The sequence below is a fragment of the Palaemon carinicauda genome, chromosome 1 (genome assembly GCF_036898095.1).
Source record: "Palaemon carinicauda isolate YSFRI2023 chromosome 1, ASM3689809v2, whole genome shotgun sequence".
In the NCBI taxonomy this organism is placed as follows: Eukaryota; Metazoa; Arthropoda; class Malacostraca; order Decapoda; family Palaemonidae; genus Palaemon; species Palaemon carinicauda.
Genome location: NC_090725.1, coordinates 18,037,012 through 18,059,767, shown reverse-complemented (window position 1 = coordinate 18,059,767; position 22,756 = coordinate 18,037,012). Strand labels below are relative to the sequence as shown.

General features: G+C 35.6%; 1 long non-coding RNA gene across 1 annotated transcript in view; it reads right to left on the bottom strand.

Moving 5' to 3' along the window:
- LOC137641587 (uncharacterized) overlaps positions 1-17,663 on the bottom strand; it is a 34,433-nt gene extending 16,770 nt beyond the window's left edge. Inside the window, exons 1-2 of the long non-coding RNA XR_011044552.1 lie at positions 17,632-17,663; positions 9,633-10,287 (exon numbers count right to left, since the gene is read on the bottom strand). This is a non-coding gene — a long non-coding RNA (uncharacterized lncRNA). The remainder of the gene's footprint in view (positions 1-9,632; positions 10,288-17,631) is intronic.
- Between the last annotated feature and the right edge of the window lie 5,093 nt (positions 17,664-22,756).

Genomic DNA, 22,756 nt, shown 5'->3' with positions numbered 1-22,756 from the left:
AAATACCGGATATGTCAGAATAATTGACGAGGAAGATAGGGAATAAGCAATGAAATCGCACAGTTCCTGGTTTTTACAGCTGTACAGTACAACGCACTGCATGCTTTTCAAAGTAACTTCTCGACGTCCTGTAAAATGTAGACTGATGTACCGTCTTCTTTCAATAGAATATTAATGAACAAATATAATGGGAAAATTTACTCATGTTTCATTCTGATGACGTTTCATTTGGAAGATAATTCGCTGAGCACAGCAAATGATTATCTAATCAAAGAGAAGGTAGCTTTCAAATATGCGAAATTAACAGTGATTACTTTGATGTAAAGGTATCTCGAAAATTTTATGAATATATCGTTATATCTTTAAGGCCATGAAATTTCTTGTGGGTGCGGTAGGCATAAAAAAAGGGCAGTGCTAGTGGAGATGACAGACTGTAAAAGATTTCAAAGCTTGTGTGAAAGACGAAAATTAAAGATAGATGGTCTCAAATGCAAATGTTGATAAGCTAGGTAGATATAGATGTTATTAATTTTATGAATGTTTAAAGATTAGAAATTGATTATATATCTAGATATTTAAGAGTAACTGTAACAAAAGATGGAATAATGCAATAAGGGAATGGCCATGAATGCGTTGGGTAAAAGTGATGTTGAAGATCTTTTGCAAAAAGTTTTGAGAAGAATGTCAGTGGGGTGTGAGGAGCAAAGGTTGGTTGTGTGAACAAAGGGTTGACACATAATAAAAATAATGCAAATTATTAAACCTTGATAATTTCAATAATAGGAATAATTTTCATAATGTTAATGACAATATTAATGATGATAATATTTTTTGATAATTGAAAAATTATATATGTCATTAATTGCTACTGAAGAAAAAGAGTCCCACTTAATAATAATAATAATAAGAATAGGGAAGTGGAGAATATGGGGAAAGGAAGAGTACCCCTGGATACAATCCAGTTTATAGCTCAAAGGCAGGTACTCGGGAAGGGAAAGAATAAGGAAATAGGGAGAAAGAGGAGTACAGGAGAAGAATAAAAGAGAGGGACAGACCCTCTTGTGATATTAGGGAATTGGTATTATTATATGGAGTCCCACTTATAATACTACCCTGTGCCACACCTCAGTCAAGGTTGTAAGGTTCGGAATACATATTCTCTATACGAATTTGAAATGTTTTTACAATCTTTTTATGTGATTGAAGTGTGAATGTTGAATGAGATTAAAAAAGATGAGGAAAGCAGTTGAAATTAATTGTTTCGAGACAAATAAGAAATAAGGAGTATTGAAAAGTAAAAAAAAAAAAAAAAAAAGGAGATACGTTACGTCGGAATCGTCTTTACAAAGTCACCATGTGGGAAATGTTAGATCAGAGTAATATTAAAGAATGTAGTCACGTAGAAAAAAAATATGGAAACATATGGGTAGTGAATAACAATTCCAATGTTTTAGGAGAGATTAGAAAACGGAAAATGCGTTAAGTATATTGGTCGAGTTGTTGAGAACATGAGTGTAAATAAACAGAGCACATGAAGAGGTGTTAGAACCCTTCGAATGTATCGGAAGAGGTTGATGATACTAGATTTTTATACAAATAAAGTCGACCATGATTCTCTGGAGAAATTTAGGGGTGATTGGTGTCTTGACTTGTTTTTTAACTATCATTAAAACTGTATGTACAGTATGTATGCATTACTTTATGCAATCCTAAATACTTGTACATATCAGCTACTTCCCTTTTTCTACCATTCATATAAACATTCTTTGCTATATCTATTCGATTTCTATTTATCCTGAAAACTTCACTTTTGCCGAACTATATAAATTTTTCTATAGTTTCTGCAGTTTCTTTTCGCCATTCTAATTAAGTGATTTATTATCTGCGAACATCAGTTATTTCACTCAATGCTATATTCATTTTCATATCATATTCCATTACATATACATCGTTATACTTTGTTTTCTTTGATCCCTTCGACTATATAAAGGTTTCAGTTTTAAAAGAGCATTCCATGACCTTGTCTCTGCTTTACTTTTGACCCACACTAGTCATTCGCCCGGTTACATATTCTGATAAATCCTTAAGCTTCCATTATAAAAGAAAACTTCTAATCACCAACAGCAATTCATCTTCATCGCCATACATTCTTAACATTTCTGCTTTACTTCTTTCAATTCTATCAACATTTAATCAGTCAATGGAATTCACGCACAGCTTTTCCCTTATCACGTCACTGTTTCATTGCATTCATTCATACATACACATGTGGACGATTGTAGAATGCACTAACAACTACGTTATGCTGCTATTCGTTTGATTAACGAATATTGCTATGGTGGTAGTCAGATGGGTGATCTAAAAGGGAGGTCAGTCGCTGTGGGGAAAAAAATGCCCTGTGAACTTCAGTAGGTCAAAACGAGTAGTTAAAAAATCTCATTTTTTTTTTTTTTTTTTTTTTTAAGCGGCTTGCTGGAAACCAGGAGGATAACGCAAAACTCTCTCTCTCTCTCTCTCTCTCTCTCTCTCTCTCTCTCTCTCTCTCTCTCTCTCTCTCTCTCTCTCTCTCTCTCTCTCTCTCTCTCTCATATATATATATATATATATATATATATATATATATATATATATATATATATATACTGTATATATATATATATATATATATATATATATATATATATATATATATATATATATATATATATATATATATATATATATATATATATATATATATATATATATATATATATATATATATATATATACAGTTTATATATATATATATATATATATATATATATATATATATATATATATATATATATATATAATATTCCACATAAGTAAAATCAAAAGAGTATATATACTGAATATGTATAAATACTCTACAGTTTTGTCCGCCACTGGAACTCTTCTTAGAGCGTGTGCGAGCGAAGAGTTAGATTGTAACTGAGAGGCTAGGTGAATGCAACTAAACTTTATTGAACAATCATTGGGGTTATTTACAGCGACTTACAAGCAAGAACGTCACAAAAATTCAAACACAGCAGAACATGAGCTAGCATGATAACACAGGTTGGTCGATTAACAGTGTAAGGAAAAGAGAGTGATAAGGTGGAACATCAAAACTATTACAGTGTACGATTGGGTATGGAACACGTGCGGTACATGGCTCCCCCCTAAAAATGACATTCATGTGAAATAGGACGCAATGCTCTAGCAAGGCATACTGTAGGTGAATCATCTGGCGTTGTATATGCAGGTTTTAGGTGATCAATGGAGACCCACTCTTCTTTGCCATGAATGTTCATGCAGAAAGCCTTCGGCGTAAGACGGATCACGTGGAAAGGGGCCGTGTTAGGGGTCATTAGTGGTGGCTTGCTAGTGCCGTTGCACAGGAAAACATGTTTTTCCAAGTGTAGATGTGTTGGTATGTGTTGCTTATCTTGGGGCTTGTAAGTCTGGTGGCATGGAGTAAATTTCCCACAACGTGACGTAGACTCTGGAGATTGTCAGAGGAGATTGCAGACACAAATAATTTGTCAGGGCCGACCACCTGGTCACCATATACAATATCAGCTGCCAAGTGATCCTTAGTCAGTGGAGTAACCAAGGAAGCTGGGTAAACCAGTTGCAGTCCTTGCAGGGGACATCAAAGCTGCTTTGAGGGTGCATTGAAAACGTTCAACCATTTCGTTGGCAGCAGGGTTGTAGGCAGTTGTCTAATATAGGGTGATTCCAAGGAGATTATCTAATAATGTCCAAAATTGAGAGGTGAAAGTGGTACCCCTGTCAGAAGAAATAGGCTCAGGGATTCTAAATCTCACTATCCATCCTGAGAGTAAGGCAGATGTACATGAGGCGGGCGTTGCACTTTCCATGGGAATGGCTTCAGGCCAATGAGTGGAGCGGTCAGTGACTGTAAACAGGTAACGATATCCTTGTGATGTGTGAGGGAACCTACTACGTCGACCTAAATGTGAGAAAAATGCCGCTGAGGTTGGGAAAGGTATCCACTCCTAAATCCATGTGTCGATGTACTTTTGAGGTTTGGCATAAAGATCAGACATGGACCCAGTCCCTAAGTTAGCATCCTTAGTAATGCCGTACCAACTGAACTTCCTCTTCAGTAGCTGTGCAGTAGATTGTCGCGAGGGATGAGAGAGGCCATGAATGAAATCAAACACCTGTCGGTGCATGGAACCAGGTATCCACGGTCTAGGTCTACCAGTACTGATGTCATAGAGGAGGGTGGCCTTGGAGTCGTCAAGAGGGACGTCTTCCCAATGGAGTCGTGTGCAGGATGTCCTACATGTTTGGTACTCTGGATTTTTTCGTTGGGCTTCTGCCAAGGCGTTGTAATCCAATCTCAGGTGAATGGCGGCCAATGAGTTTCTTGACTGGGCATCGGCATCCATTTTCCCAGGAACATGTTGAAGGGTGCAATTGTATTCAGCTACAGGGGAGAGATGTCGGCGTTGACAGGCGAACCAGGCTTGAGACTGTTGAGTGAAGACATGCACCAGCGGTATGTGGTGTGCAAATGAGGAATGGCGTACCTTCTAAAAAGTGGCGAAAGTGACGGACAGCCAAGTGAACCACCAGCAATTTAGGATCGAAGGTAGAATAGCTGGATTCCACCCTAGACAGTTTTCTACTGAAGAAGGCCAATGGGCGGGGTGAACTGTTGACCACCTGCTCGAGTACTGCACCAATAGTGACGTCGCTGGCATTGGTGGAGAGAGGGAGAAGTGCATGTGGCACGGGAAAAGTGTGTACAGCAGTGGTTGATAGAGAATTCTTTGCATTGCAGAAGGGTGCTTTTTGAAGGGGACCCCACTTCAGGTCTTTTGGCTTTCCCTTGAGGGAGGTGCAGAGGGTGGCAAGAGTGGCAGTGATGGCTGGCAGGAAACGGTGATAATAGTTGATCATGTCCAAGAATTCTTGCAGTGCTTTGACGGTCTAGGAAATGAAGAAGTTCTAAACAGCTGTTACCTTTTCAGGGAGGGGATGGTCTCCTTCAGCAGTGATGCGTTGCACTAAAAATGATACTTCGTTGGTGCCAAAGGTACGCTTGTTATACCGGACTACAAGGCTGTTCTGTTGAAGGGTATCGAGTTTGATGCATAGGTGACGGAGGTGTTCCTCTTTGGAGGAAGAGAACATAAGTATATCGTCCATGTACCATAGACAGAAGGGGAGGTCCCCTAAGATACCATCCATGAGGTTCTGAAAAGTGGCCCAAGCATTACGAAGACCAAGACAGGAGTAATTGAAGGTCTATGTACCAAAGTTGGTGGTGATGGCAGTCTTGGGGATGTCTTCTGGGTTCATGGGCACCGGATAATAATCCTTCAGGAGGTCTATTGTTGAGAAAACCTTCTCTCTGTACAAGTAGGCCACGTCGGCGAGGTTTTGAAGAGAGTAGTGATCCGGTTTTGCTTGCATGTTTAAAAGCCTGTAATCCACACACGGATGCAGGGAGCCATCTTTTTTCAGGACGATGTGTAAGGGTGACGATCATGGGCTGCAGGCCTTTTGTCAAAGGCCCTTGTCTTCCATTTTGGCAAACACTTGTTTGGCGGCTTCCAAACGATCTGGTGCCAGACGCCTGAATCTGGTGAACATTGGGGCCCCCGTCGTCTTGATATGGTGATAAATACCGTGTTTTGTGGGAACCATTGGCGTTTAACAAAGTTTTGGACGGAAAATTTCAAGTATTACATGAGGAGGTGGGCGTAGGCATCCGTGGGTGCATTGATGTTGAGAGCGAGATCTGAGGGGGTGGGTTGAAAAGGGGTTGACGAGTAAGACCCTGCATTGACTAACCATCGGTGAGCGACAACAACCAGGGTGTGGTAATGTTAGTGGAAATCCGCACCGAGGATTGGCAATGTGACGTCAGCAACAAGAAACTTCCAGTGATATTTGATGCTTCCAAACGATAATGCGGACGTCGGCAGAGTTAGACAGACTATGTCATGTCCTGGAGAGTAGCTTTGGCAGAAGAGAACGACAAGCACCCATATCTACCAAAAATTGCACACCCATACCTGCATCATGTAAAAAAAAAAGACTATAGACAGGGGAGGCCACCGCCACAAGCGATGACTTACGTACATGTTCTTCAGCCACTGACAACTGTTTGAGCATTTCTTCACAGCAGCCCCGAATCTTGAGTTATAGTAGCATAATTGTGGCTAATAGAGATCAGTAAGTGGCTGCAGAGATAGTTGGTTGGGGAGTGAGCAAGTGGTGGGTGATGGGTGGTGGGGGGCTTTGACGCCGCTCCAGTATGTCATGGGGTGGCCATCTGTATCCTACCTCATTCGTGTCAGCTTCGGTTGGAGGCCTTGATGGAGATCTTGAAAGTGGTGAAGTGGCTGTCCATAAGGGCATCAACTTTGATCATCGGGTCCTTCATGGGCAAAATGTCAACATCAGGTATGGCAGCATGTGCAAGTTTGAGTAATATTCGTACCTAAAGGGCACGTAGTAGGTTCACTTCACAAGAAGAGCCGTGTGCCGCCGGTTTCAGGTGAGTAATACTAGTAATTTTCCTGAGGGGCAGCGACGCCTTTTGGTCCCTCAACAGTTGTTGAGAGAGCTTAAAATGTTTGGCTATACAGGTGGCTGGCGAAGGAGAATAGGGCTCCAGGAGGCATGTTTTTTACGTCACCATACGCTATTGGGGTGTCCCATTGCTCGCATAGCCAATCAGAGATATCCAGGAAAGTGTCACCGGGGATCGCCGCAAGAACATAGTCTGCTTTGGTGCTTGATCAAATCACACCCTTGATGTGAAACTGGACTTTTCAATACACTGGAACCTGGCTAATGTTTCTGCGCTGGCAAAGAGCGGCAGTTTCATTGAGACGGCCGAAGAGGGAGGTTCGATGGGTGGCATCTTCAAACAGTAGGGCACAGCAATGAGGGGGCACGCAGGAGGGAGCGAAAGCTCCGCTGAACACCAATTTGCGAGCGAGCAGTTAGGTTGTAATTGAGAGACAAGGTGAATGCAACTAAACTTTATTAAACAATCATCTGGTTTATATACAGCGACTTGCTAGCAAGAACATCACATAAATTCAAACATAACAGAACAGAGACTATCATGATAACACGAGTTGGTCTATTAACAAAGCAAGGAAGAGCAGTGACAAGATAAAAAATAAAAACGTTAGTGTACGTGCGTGTATAAAACACCTGCGGTACAAATGTCTTTTCATAATAACCGCTCTAAGAAGAGGTCCATTGGCGGACGAAACTGCTATGTACAGTAGATCGTGTTTTATATGTACACATAATCAATTAATTTCCCTCATGTGGACTATTTTATATCAAGTTATTTTCATGCTCAAGAAGATTAGATGAGTAATATATACATATATATATATATATATATATATATATATATATATATATATATATATATATATATATATATGTATGTATGTATATATATAAATCTATAGATATATATATATATATATATATATATATATATATATATATATATATATATACAGTATATATATATATTATATATATATATATATATATATATATATATATATATACTGTATATGATAATGTGTGTGTGTTTGAGGGTGTGTGTACATTAACAAGTTGTCACTGCTGGTCATTTGCCATGTTATTCATTAATGAGATGTATATCAATATTTTTCTTGTTTAACTAGTCACTACTTTTAATGTTATACATAGGAAATAGGACATCGTCAAAAGAGTATTAATGGGAAATATATCTAAAGAAATTACTGAGAAAATATTTGGAAGCTAACCAAATGTCAAGTATTGATTTGCCAAAGAAAGGCCAGTCACGTATGCCATTTATTAATGTTATTTTCTATAATATAAACAAATCTAAGTAAGAAACCAATGTGTATGAGGAAATAAAAGAAGCCCAAGAGAAGATCATCTCTAACAGAGATAGATCGGCCAGAAATATCTATATTATACTTTAAGCATTAACAAGAGACTTTATCACATTTTTAGTCTGGAGGAAAAGGTATATCAAGTGAAGGTTTTCAAATCAATGACACGCATTACGAATATTATTGGGACAAAATATTATTGTTATTATAAGCTGATAAAAAAAGATATCATTATTACGTTTTAGAGGAAACTTTTTTTCTTTTGTTCAACTTGATTGTCTGACAATCTGCTTGTTTCTTTGTTGTGAGGGAGTTTTTTTTTTTTGCGAAATTAATTTATTAAACATTTCTGTGGTTTCGTTCTATAATATCCTCTCTCTCTCTCTCTCTCTCTCTCTCTCTCTCTCTCTCTCTCTCTCTCTCTCTCTCTCTCTCTCTCTCTCTCTCTCTCTCTTAGGCTCTTTCATGTCTATAGGGTATAAAATGAGTTATAAAATTGGTCCCTTCAGAAGTCTCTGAATACCAACAGATCCGGAGCTTTTCCTTTGAGCTGTCACTACTTTATTCCTAACAAGTGCTAATATTTTTTTTCTGTTTTTTTTCTTAGACCCTTGATTCTTTTAAAATTACTCTTCTCAGTGGGTATTACACCTCTACTCTTCTTTTCCCCCCGAAAAAAAAAAAGTGTATTCCAGCTAATTAGATCAATTAAATGTACAAAACACCACGTTCTATATTAAGCCTCAGAGCTCTTTCTGCACATTGATTCTGTACCATTATATTTCCTAGCTTTTTATGAGGTAAGTCATTACCTTTCCCAACATTATACTCCGTTCTATTTTCTCTTTTGTTTCTATCACCTTCCTCTTGCCTCGTCCAGGATTTTTTCGTCTTATTTATGGAGGTCTTCTTTCATTTTTCTTGAGAATTAAAAGAGTTTCCTGTTTCATTTGAAGAAAGCAAGGGATTAATAAAGATATTGTGGCCCTTGAACATTCTTCCCCCCACTCTTTATGAGGTTGGAAATATACTGAAGGAAATATTAAAGTATAGTAGGAAGGAGAAGTATATTCCGGGGCTTTTGCTATTTTGAGACAACTGGAGACTAATATTTCCTTTCTAAAAGCTTTTGCTAGATCGGTGCTAGTTCTCTGTATGAAATTTGCTTTTAGATGACTGAATCAAATCCTCATTATTTCTTAGACGAAATCGTATTTCTGTTCATTTATTGTAGTTCAGAACCAGATTTTGAAACCTAATATACTGTATTATTCAAGGTAAGCCTATCAGGTATCTACGTATTATATCATCTCTATAATGCGTAGAACATCTTTTTTTTTATTTGAAATTCTTGGGTTTGGTCCCAAGGTGAGGCAAAGATTTATTTCTATTATGCACGTAGTTGTCTTTCTTAGCAAGTGATTTAAAGGATAATAATGAGGTGAAGGAAGCTAATAAAAGAAGCAAAGTCGTAAGCTTCAGGGGGTCTCAAAAACCTAAAAACTCTATTTTGTAACATAGAAACCAGGCGTTGGAAAAGAAAGGTAAGGAAAATCTTTATCTGCGTTACTATTAAAACATAACGAGACCTCTTTATATTCAGACTTGAAATTAAACTTCGAAAAAATAAAACATTATCAATTATCACAGAAAACTATATATCAATATAATATTAGATATAACTTGATATGAGTAATTGTGTTATTAGAAAAAGACTAAAAGACAGCTTACCTACTATAGGTATGAGAATAATAGCTGTAATGATAAAAACGCTGTTGGAGAATCCATGCTCAATGGGCCCGTCCGGACCGCCGCCTCCTAGTTCGACCATGCCGAAGAAGAATCTCACAATTTCCGCTACTTGAGGCGTTTACTGTTCTAATGAAAGTACCTTTTTATACTGGAATGATTCATTACTTCCATCCACTATTCGATCACATACATAACGATTCCGTTTCTCAAAATCCATTCTCTTTAAGGCTTTTGCAATGAATACTGTGAAGTAACCTTTCCCACTTTCTCATGGCTATTCGTCGACTAAATCTTTATTCATCTTTTTAAAAAACTAAACTTGTGTGTCTGAGTAAAACATATAGTTTTTCCATATTCATATTACTCGGTCACTTGTATTCCAAGGTATTTCATATTTTTTTCTCAATTTTTTTTTCACTAAAATTGTAGGGAATATACTTACTGTATATATCTTTCTTTCCGTTTTTAATGTTTTTAATCTTTCATACGTCACAAAAAAGTAAACATCGTTCCTTGTATTTAAGATCCTGTCAGCAAGATCAGCTTTTTCATTCCTTCTCTATAAGTTGACAGACGAATTACTGTTGTTGAGATTTTTACCACTCTTTATCATTTCAATTCAGCGTTCTCAAATCTGAAAATCAACAAAAGAGTTTAATCTTTATCTTTAGAAGTATTGATAAGTGCATCTACCCTGCACAGTACTCACAATCATATCTTTTGTGTTTTGATTCAGGAATGACAATAACAAATCAATTTAGCCATTAATTAGTCAATGTCAATGGCTAATTGGAATAGCTACTTTCATCTATGTATCAACTCCAAAAGGTATGAATGGGAATTCTGGCCAGGTTAGTACAATTTATCCTTGAGATTTTCCGTTGGGTGGAAGTTGTCTTGCTAAACCAACTACATTAGTTGCTTCATAAACCTACTCAGAAGATTCATCAACAGCACGTCAAACTCCCTCACCACCCCCCTCCCCTCTCACACACACCTGGCTATTCAGCCTTGTCTCACACACTCCTCTTTTCCCTGGATATCACATCCTTTACTTTCCAATATATCTTTCGCACATAATTACAGCTCTTTCTAAGCTTCCCTTTCATCTTATCTCTTAGCACCGCTGAATTGTACAATCTTTTCACTAGTAAGATGTCGTCCATTCTTTTCACATGATCAAACCGCATGAATATACTGATCCTTTCTTTCACTTACGATAACTTTTTTAACGATTTTTTTCTCATTTCTAACTCCATCAATTAATTGCTCTCACATGACATGTGCCACTCAAGCACCTCCTCTTCACAGCTTGAACCCCCTTTTTCCAATTGCATTCAACATACAAACTTCCCATTCTTAAAATAGTGTTTACTCGACAATAGGACCCTCAATATCCTATTTTGGATCACCTTTACTCTCAACTCTCTCTTCTTGCAAACACTTTCAAACATTTTAATAGCTTATGTAATTTATCTGCAGTGTTCCTATTTAGTACAGTATCAACTACAAACAACCCACATCGCATTCATAGCTTTTCCATATCCCATAATTCGCAGCTACAACCACTGTCCTTTCTGTAACATAAGAAAAAGAAAATAATAGGCAGGGAAATAATAAACTCCCTTTTCTCAATTCCAGTTTCACTCTAAGTCAGTCACTCTCTATAATCAAAACTCTATGTCGTCTCAAAAACCTGTTATGCACACCATATTTTTTCAATATCCACCATATTGCCTTTCTATGAAATCTAACATAAGTTTTCTGTAGGTCTATGTATGCCACAGACATATTTTTGTCTTTATTTTCAACCTTCTCACACAACAGTCTCATAAAAATGTACTTTGATCCCTGAACCTCTCATCGTTGTCTCAGCTTCATTGTTCTACCCCACACAGAACTTTTGCAATCTTCCTTACTTTTTCTATCTAAGTCTTACCTTACAACTGCCATGATACTTTATTTAACATTATTCTTCTTTCATTTTTACAATCCCCTTTATCTCCATTACTTTTATACACTAACAAAAATTGATCCTCTTACCAACTACTATGTAACCTTTTTGTCATCGAAACATACCATACATCCCTTGGTCAGCCACTCAATCAAACTATCACCACCATACTGCAGCATTGCCTTTTTAATCCCATCAAACTTTGGGCGACTTTCCTTTATTACACCCTAAAAATCAACTTTTACAGCTATTTCTAGGCTTGCATCACTCGGCTCGGCCTCTCTTCTATCCTCTGCATTCAACAAGTTTTTTAAATGTTTACTTCGTCGACCACGGCATGAATTCATGTCTGATAATATCTCTCTACTTGCTTATTTTGTTCTAAGATCCATCTCTTCATTAACATCTCTCTCTGCATTTACCTCTGCTCAAATCAAATTTTGGTTCTCCATAAAATTCACGGAGTATTCTCCCCTGTTAGATATGCCATATTTTCTTTATTATTTGATTTTTTTATTACCATGTCCATCCTCAAGTATTTATGCACTATGTTCTCTTCTGCTACGCAATTTCTCAAATAATCTCCAGTTTTCCCTCTCTAACTTTTTTTTCTCACCCAACCACCTACTATTTTCACTCTCTTTTTCTGTCTTTGTATACCCGCAATTAATCCCTGCTGTTATATCACCCTCATCATGGAATATTAAAACTTCCCCATTTGTTCTCATCACCTCCGTTAACAGATGTCAACAACAGTTTATCGGTTTTTCCTTAAATGACCACGCCACTTCCATTATATCTAGCTCTACTCGCAATACATTTACAACCAGCTTTTAATACCTGACTGCAATTTAGATCTACCTTCACTTTTGCGTCAACCATATAATGATTTCATGTATTCTTCAGTCATTCGCTTTCTCACCATAAAATCCAACAACCTGCTCTTCCTTCATCTTTATACTGAATATGATCTAGCAAACTCTTCTCGTCATTTTATGCTACCTAAGTATACCTGCTAATTATATTCTTTTGAGTATGTATACTTCTAACAGTCCAGACACGCTATTCATATTCATTCCAAGAACTTCTTACTTACCAACAATATTTCTTGTTCGTTTACCTACATTCTTATGTGAACTTTTCAACACGACAACTTTCAATTTCTGTACAACCAGCCGACCATAGATTCAGACTGTCCTTAAAATATCCTTTTCCCTCCCGCATTTATTCTATTTCTGAACTATGTATATACAATTACAATCATTTGTTTCACCCTTGCCATTTTTCTTAATCATACAGTCCTATCAGTTACCTACCCCGGAGTCTTCTTGATACAGAAATATCTACTACATCCCAGCTCTAAACCTTTCAGGAACCTTTAACACAAGCATCCTTCTCCTTTTCATTCCTGCACACTCACATGCAATCTCAGTGTCCAACTTTTTTCACGAACAAATTATATCTATCTATCTATCTATCTATCTATCTATCTATATATATGTATATATATATATATATATATATATATATATATATATATATATATATATGTATATACATATATGTGTGTGTGTTTGTGTACGTGTGGATATATGTGTAAGAGCTACAATTGTTGGACCGATGAAAGAAAAACAGTTGAAAGCTATTGAAGTTAATGGTGGAGTAAGGATTGATAGGATAAAAGATGAAACCTATTGAGGTGTGTAAAAGTGGTAGAGTTTATTTTGAGACGTTCTGATCATACGGAAAGAAGGAGCAACGATAAGTTTGTTTAAAGAGCTTTTGAAAGGAAGCGCCAGAGCGCGTAGAGCCTATAAAAGAAACTTTTAATGGGCGCAAAAGATATTTGATGTGTTGCTGAAGAGTCTCTCCTTTTGTACTGTACTTAAATGAAGCAACCAATGTTATGGAGGATTCATCCACGAGTCAGCTGTTAATAGAATGAATGGGCCAGTAACCAATATTCTTTCTATCTCAGGAGCCATTCCCTCTTAGAATATATGTATATATACATACATATATATATTGATATATATATATATATATATATATATATATATGTATGTATATATGTATGTATATATGTATATATATATATATATATGTATGTATATATATATATATGTATATATATATATATATATATATATATATATATATATATATATATATATATATATATATATATATATATGCGTAGAAATCACAGGATAACATCATACTCGGATGCAAAAGAACGGCAAGGAAAATTAAATAAAAAAGATAAAATTAAGTCCATATTGTCTATTTCATTTTCCCTGTGGTTCTTTTGCATGTGAGTATCACATTCCCCTGTGACTTTTACGCGTTATATATATATATATATATATATATATATATATATATATATATATATATATATATATATATGCATATATATATATATATATATATATATATATGTACTGTATATACATATATTTGTATACATATCGATACATATATATAATGTACATATATATACATATATATAATGTACATATATATACATATATATATATATATATATATATATATATGTATATATATATATATATATATATATATATATATATATATATATATATACTGTATACATATATATACATATATATGTATATATATGTATATATATCTATACATACAAACATACATATGCATATATATATATACATATATATATGTATATATTCATATATATATATATATATATATATATATATATATATATATATATATATATATATATATATACTGTACATATATATATATATATATATATATATATATATATATATGTATATATATGTATATATAAATATATGTATATGTATATATATATATATATATATATATATATATATATATATATATATATATATATATATATATAAATATGGGGGTGTGTATGCGCGCGTTTGATACAGGCTACGCTGACAGAAGTACAATCTAAGCAAAATGTCAAACAGTCATTAAATGAAATATTTTTTTTTCAAATTCATATTCTAAAAAAAGCTATTAAAGTGAAACTAGTGTTTATATTTAGTTCATCCCTGAACATCTGTACATAAAGATTTATCAATATCTTACATAAACGTAATAGAAATAAGGCTTTGCAATTATCCGAATGATTTTTTGGGTTTACTGAATACTGTGCTTAAAGGTAGAAGCAATTATATCATCTGTGTTACTTATTATTTAAAATCCTGGAGACATTTATTCTATAAAGTTTCCTTATCTACAATTGCAAATTAAAAAGAGAGGCTTCCAGCTTCTTTTTCGGAACAAAAGCTGTATCAAACTTTATACAAAGAAGTTGGGTTTGGACCTAAGATACTATTAAAAAGACTTGAATGAAATCTACAGTAATAAAGACTCGCAGACGCAAAAAAGTTTGCACTCGGTATATATTAAGGTGAAAATCAGAAGATATGACACGGTTTCATACTTTCATACTTTTTTCCTTTTCGTAGATTAGGAGAACAAGAACATTTGGTAAAACTCGCTGGATTGTTGGTTGTTAGAAGTCCGAAAGAGTCAAAAATTACGAAATTAGTCAACCCTCCCCAACCCCTTCATTGATGGACGCAAACGAATTGCTAAACAGATGGTAAAATGTCTCGCAGTTTTGACTCCTTTATTCTTAATGAGAGAGCAACCCAAGCTGTTGTTTTATGACTGTTAAATGCCATTTTACTGTAATACACTTGCTTATGGTATGTCCCAGCACTTGATGTTTAAGAATTAGTTTCCTCCTGGTTGTTTTTTTCTCCCGATTTCTTGAGAAAATTGTAGTTCATGGAAATATACAAATTTATATCGATATTCATAATTTATAAAATGTCAGTAAAACGAGGTAAGAGATCAACAATCATATCTGATTGAGGTGAATGTTCCAGGACAAACGTTTATCTCTATGGTTTTAGAGGAAAATGTTTTCCCGGTGAAGTTGCGACAACAGGTTACTTCACAGAATCAATTAATTAGTCACGGTTTCGAAACAGAAAGGCAGTCGTGGTGTTTTGATATTTAAACATTTGAGAGTGTGTCATTAAAATAACAGGCTGCAATGGAGCAACCTGGCTGATTCATAACCTAGTCTCTTTTTCTTCGCTTTAAAAACTAATTTGAAATCGAAGGGAAAATAATAGATGAGGTTGCCTTCCTCGAGTCAAAAAAGGGGCGACAGGAATTCCATAATTAAGATATATTAAACCGATTCTTGCTTAATGTAGGGGTGATTCTTCATGAACAAGGAGAATGGTTTACATAGAAAAATAACAAACATGTCTTGTAGTACGAATCCTTATGAAATCAGGCTCATTAACACTTGTGTGCTAATATATACATATAGGAAAATATGGAATCTTATGTGAAGAGTTTTACATGACAAACTCCAAGGATAGATAAGAGGCTAGAGAGATATAACGTAATTAACTTTTCTAAAATAACATATGTTGATAGTGTGTGATTCTTTGTTCATGCCAAAAATGGAAACTCGCTTTCTCAATAGGTAAATCAGATAGATTTATCTTTTACTAGGTGTAAAAATCCACATGATGGAGGAAAATTTGATTTTTTGTACAATGCTCTGAATGGGCTATTTCTACTTAAGGACAAGTAATATCAAATATATTCAAAATCTGGTTCTACAAAAGCCGCTAAATGTATTGCGTTCAACGTGTCTATTGTACTCTTAAGTTACTTTCTAGTGCTCCTGTGTACTATAATATATCGGCCACAAGAAAAAATTTATGTTTATTTAGTGCCTTAATTTGGTGAATATTATATTATGTATGAGGAATTGAAAATGTATGAAACCCATAAATTTTTTTTTTTTTTTAATTCCTTCCATTAGAACTTCGAAATAAACACTGGCTGTGTTTTGTGTAATCAATATGACCCTTCTCTATCCTTGGGTGGCTGTGCGTACCTTTTATAAAGAAGTATACTGTAACGTTACTGAAAGGGTGCCTCATTCTTAAAGAAGCACTTGAAGTCGCCATCTAATTCCATCCAGCCTCGGTTGAAAGGGTCATCTTGCTACGAGAGCTGTAGTTTGTGTGTGTGTGTGTGTGTGTATGTGTGTGTGAACGTTCGTGCATCACAAAAATGTCGGGTGTAAGTGGGCCTCTAACTCAAGTAGTTTGAGATAATATAAGATTCGTGATGTTGCAACAAAATTAACTGGAAAAAATGTAATATCGTGGGTAGCACAACGACGAAATGAAAAACGAAGCGACCAGCTGGTTGAGAAGAAGCAGCAAGCTGCTGTGGTGGCAAATGCTAGCAAGGCTGCCAGCCACCCCCGCGCCCAACCGCTCAATGCTTACACAGCTTTAAGCTGCCGTGTGCGAACTACATAACCCACCACTGAATATCTTCTCCTTTTACCACACGCACTCGCTCATGCACACATCTACTCACTTGCACACACAAAACCATGGTGCTGACGGTGTTCCTCTCACAAAGCCACAATGTTTCGAAGTTAGTTCCTACAAAATAATGACTGTCCTCGCGTCATTAACTTTACTTCTGACATCATCTGTTGTAGGTTTTGATAACCTTCCCAACTGGTAAAATTCCGTTTTCGGGTGCGTGGGATGCGTGTGGTGTAATGCATTCCAAAGATTCCCAGAACACCTTTGAATTCATTCATAAAAACGAGGTCCGATTCATCGTACGTGTGTGTGTGTGTGTGTTTGCCCCTGTTGGTTGGAATACTACTAGTATTGTGTGCCAGTGATCTACTCTACGTTGTGGTTTCGATAGTGTTTGGTAATTTTCCTCAGTAAATGGAAACCTGTGAAGTTTTATTGTCTTGGCACTTATTTTCACAAGGGTGCAATCAAGACATGGGCCGCTGCAGTCAAATTATGCACTGAAGATCAACTTTTCTTTGTTAGTTACTCCTTCAAAGCAAGGGCGGGGCAGTGCTGAGGGCGTGGTGTTGATGGAACTCGTAATTTCTGAGAGCAATTCGAGTCTACAAGCCGCCGAACTCACTTCCCAAGGGTGTGCACTACATGGCAAGCTGGGGCTAACTGAAGAGCGTCGAAACCAAGAGTCTCTCTCTCTCTCTCTCTCTCTCTCTCTCTCTCTCTCTCTCTCTCTCTCTCTCTCTCTCTCTCTCTCTCTCTCTCTCTCTCTCTCTCTCTTTGAGCCAGTCCTTCCCTATCCCCCCATTCCATAGAGAAGTGGGCCCGCATTTGAAGTTTCCAGCAGCTACTCCACCCACACCCTTCTTCCACCATCGCTCTCCCAAGTCTCCTCTGTCATCAGTCTGTGCGTATCTTCACCCACAACAGTTACCACCAAAACATCGGTATTTCTGTAAAGGTCTCCAGATTATAACGATATTTATATCCTCTCCTCCTTTCTTACTATCATTGTTACTTTATTTTGTGTCATTGTCTTTTCGTCTAATATTTTTTTTTCCCATCGTATGCAAATTAGATATTAATCGTAACTCATTCATGGTGGGAAATTATTTTTGTTCAGTGTCTCATCGATGTTAGTTTTACATCCATTTCAATGAATGAACGGAAAGCTGCGGAGCTGCTCTTTTCACTGCCTCCCTACCCCCACCCTTCTCTCTCTCTCTCTCTCTCTCTCTCTCTCTCTCTCTCTCTCTCTCTCTCTCTCTCTCTCTCTCTCTCTCTATTTTAAAAGTTCCTCCACACCTCAGTAGAACTCCTAAGCTGTTGTAAATATAGTTCTTATTCATATTTGTAACTGTAAGTTAGAGTACAGAAGAAAGAGTGACAGACAGACAGACAGACACACGGCCAGAGATTTCACTGTTGCAACATAATCCATCTGTGTAGTGACTTTGTTATGGTCAGACAGGGAATAATTAGTTAGTTTGTTTCCAGATAACAAATTCTATAATTGTACTTTTCATTCTAGAGTATTTTTTATTACTACTGGTTGACTATACAGTTCACTCTTTATACAGTAAGGTTATATTAACATTTTCAATAGAGTCGAACGGTTCGTCGAACGTGGTTTGACAGAAAACTGTTTGAAATGATGTTCGAACGTGTGAACTTTGTTGTCGAACACGTTCGTCGAACGGTTCGAAGAAAGTCTGTTCTTTCCTGACTTTTGTGGGCGGAGCTCATTGTCCACAAAACTTATGCATTTATGGCTGAATCCACTTCTTCGAACCGTTTGGCAAGCAGGTTCGACAACCGGGTTCGACAAACCGTTTGACCGTGTTAAACGCACTTATTCGAACCGTTTGGCAAGCAGGTTCGGCTACCGGGTTCGACAAACCGTTTTATCGTGTTAAACGCACTTATTCGAACCGTTTGGCAAGCAGGTTTGACAACCGGGTTCGACAAACCGTTTGACCGTGTTAAACCCGCTTAACAAATAAAAATTGGGAAAGGGTGAAGACTTCTAGACCGTCTCTGGGATGTAATACAACATCAACCTTTCAAATCATGACTCCGTGAAAATTGAAATAAACATACTTTCAAATGTCCCATATAACTAAAATTCTCAAAATGATTAATTTGCTACGATGCCATTGATTATTGAATTGTAGGATTGCAAATGTAAGGATTTGCGTGAAGAGTAAATGAAATTATCGTTTATTTTACCGTAGAGTCTTGTTTGTTCCTACACACTTTTAAAATATATTTTTGTTTTGTATAAATATTTATCAAATGTACATAGTATAAAGACCAGGCATCATGTAATGAAATTCTAAAACAAAATTCTCATCGGGAGGTAAATGATGATTTACTTTTTTCTATTATTTTCTTTTACATAATTTAAAGGATTATTGTATGAACATAAGCAAATCACGCCTGAAATTTTAATCATCAGCTCCGAACTTCGCATCCATAAGATAAGAAAAGAAATTATACGATAGTTGATGATTTAGGATGATTATTTATAACTAATAATGATAATAATGATATTTTATCGATATATCGAGATATTCCTTGCCTTATATTTGGTCCCTTCCCTTTACAACATCAAATCCATTTTAGGCTGAAATTCAAGTTATATTTGTTTTTTCCATTTAAAGGCTCAAATACTCCTCTCTCTCTCTCTCTCTCTCTCTCTCTCTCTCTCTCTCTCTCTCTCTCTCTCTCTCTCTCTCTCTCTCTCTGCCAAAATACTAATTTCTTTAAGTTTTTTATAACGATGGAAAAGAAGGATTTCTAGTGGCTTAATCCATATCCATTCAAAAACTCACGTCTGCTCCAGTATGATCTTTTTTGACAAAGCAGATAACGTCAGTGTTTCATACCAGACTGGAGCCGGATGTTATGAGAACAGAGGCAAGGCGTAGTTGGTGAGAGTACCATTGCGTTCATTACCCACTACTAATGAGACATAAGGGCTACAGACCTGCAGTCCTCTCTGTACTTTTCTGCCAAATGTGTCCATGATATCCGTCTCATATTATCATTTGTTATTATTATTATTATTATTATTATTATTATTATTATTATTATTATTATACTTCCTAAGCTACAACCCCAGTTGGAAATGCAGGATGCTATAAGCCCAGGGGCTCAAACTGGGAAAATAGCCTAGTGAGGAGAGGAAAAAAGGAAAGCAAAATATTCTACGAAAAGTAACAACATTAAAATGAATATCTCCTATATAAACTATAAAAACTTGAACAAAACAAGAGGAAGAGAAATAAGATAGAAAAGTGTGCTTGAGTGTACCCTCAAACAAGAGAACTCTAACCCAAGACACTGGAAGACCATGGTACAGAGGCTATGGCACTACCCAAGACTAGAGAACAATGGTTTGATTTTGGAGTGTACTTCTTCTAGAAGAGCTGCTTACCATAGCCAAAGAGTCTCTTCTACCTTTACCAAGAGGAAAGTGGCCACTGAATAATTACAGTGCAGTAACCCCTTGAGTGAAGAAGAATTGTTTGGTAATTTCTGTTTCCAAGTGTATGAGGACAGAGGAGAATATGTAAAGAATAGGCCAGACTATTCAGTGTGTGTGTGTGTGTATGTGTGTGTGTAGAGGCAAAGGGAAAATAAGCCGTAACCAGAAATAAAGATCCAATGTAGTACTTTCTAGCAGGTCAAAGGACCCCATAACTCTCTAGCGGTAGTATCTCAACGGGAGGCTGGTGCCCTGGCCAACCTACTACCTTTGCATTTATAAATCCTTGATGACTTCAAATTCCCAAAAGTATTTGAATAACGTTTCCACTGAAAGCCTTACATCAAAGGTGGAAATGAGATGAAACCCCTGTTCCCTGGTGAGATTCGAACCCACATCTCCCCATCTACTGTATAATAAGTAAAAAGTATCTGGTTTTATATATGTATATATATATATATATATATATATATATATATATATATATATATGTGTGTGTGTGTGTGTGTGTGTGTGTGTGTGTGTGGGTGTGTGTATACATATATGTATATATATATATATATATATATATATATACATATATGTATACACACACCCACACACACACACACACACACACACACATATATATATATATATATATATATATATATATATATATACACACATACATACATACATACATATACATATATATATATATATATATATATATATATATATATATATATATATATATATATATAGTTACTGTTTTATTTAATTGTTAAATACTTCTCTTGTAGTTTATCTACTTCCTTATTTCTTTTCCTCACTCGGCTATTTTCCCTGTTGGAGCTCTTGGGCTCATAGCATCCTACTTTTCTAACGAGGGTTGTAGCTTAGCAAGTAATAATAATAATAATAATAATAATAATAATAATATAGTATAAACCGTCCTTGGATGATAGTGAGTTAGAGGCAAGCTCTCTGTCTAACTGTCGTGTGTGTATTTCTTCGAATGCTACCAGTAAATGAAATTCAAGATTTTCACTTGAGTATGTATGCGAGAAGATAGAGGAAGTCTACAAATCTATTAAATGTTCATTGTATCTCTTAAAAATACATTCTTCTGAGTAATGTGATCAACAAATTCAATATACTCTTTAAATCACATATATGTTATACATTTTTGTTCTTGCCTCTATTTAATGAAATTATTTTTTATCAAATGAGTTTTATACATAAACATTTTATATATGTATATATATATATATATATATATATATATATATATATATATACTGTATATATATATGTATATATATATATATATATATATATGTATATATATATATATATATATATATATACATACACATATACGTGTGTGTGTGTGTATTTATATACTATAGATTAGATGTTATTCATAAATACATGCTGCATGTTTTATTACCTTCCTTCTTGTACATCGTAAATTTAAGCCATATCCAAAGGTGAGTGCACTAGGTACACCCACCAGCCCCCTCAACATTAATTCAATTTATTATTTTATGCATGTACTTATCATGAACTAGTTTATTTTGAATGAAAAATGTAATGTATATAGCATATTTCAGATCATGTTTTCTTTAAGGAAACTTGCTTCAATAAAATTTGAGGTTCAATTCTAGTATATGAAATAAACTTTCGATCTCCTAAAGATTACTCCGTTAGGAATATCTCTTCTAATCACTATTTTAAATAAAAAGTTAACATAGTAAGGGATTCCATACACCTTTATTAAAAGTTTATCTATATTTATCTGTTATGATATGCGCATATGTGTTTTATTTTGTGTACGGAAAAACGTACAAGATCTAACAGAAATAGATATATCGAGGTGGGGTTTAGGGATCTTGCTGCGAGAGAGGAAAAGTGGTAAGGGTTACTGATGTAGTAAGACCGTCAAGGTTGAGATAGAATGGGCATGTAGTCAGGATGGTTGAACGGGGAGGCGGACATATTAGGTGGAAGGACAAGAGGGAGGCTAACGATTAGGTGGCGTGATATAGTAAAGGAGCAGTTGGAGAAGAAGAGTTTCGTTTGGTAAGATGCTGTTAGTAGAAATAGTGGGAGAAGACGCATCAAAGCAATCGATCTTTTACTTTATAGATAACTGAGGGTAGTAAGGAGAGGAAACACATGATTATTGCATTTAAACTTATCACTTTCTCTTAGTTAAATGTAAAACAGTGAGAGAGAGAGAGAGAGAGAGAGAGAGAGAGAGAGAGAGAGAGAGAGA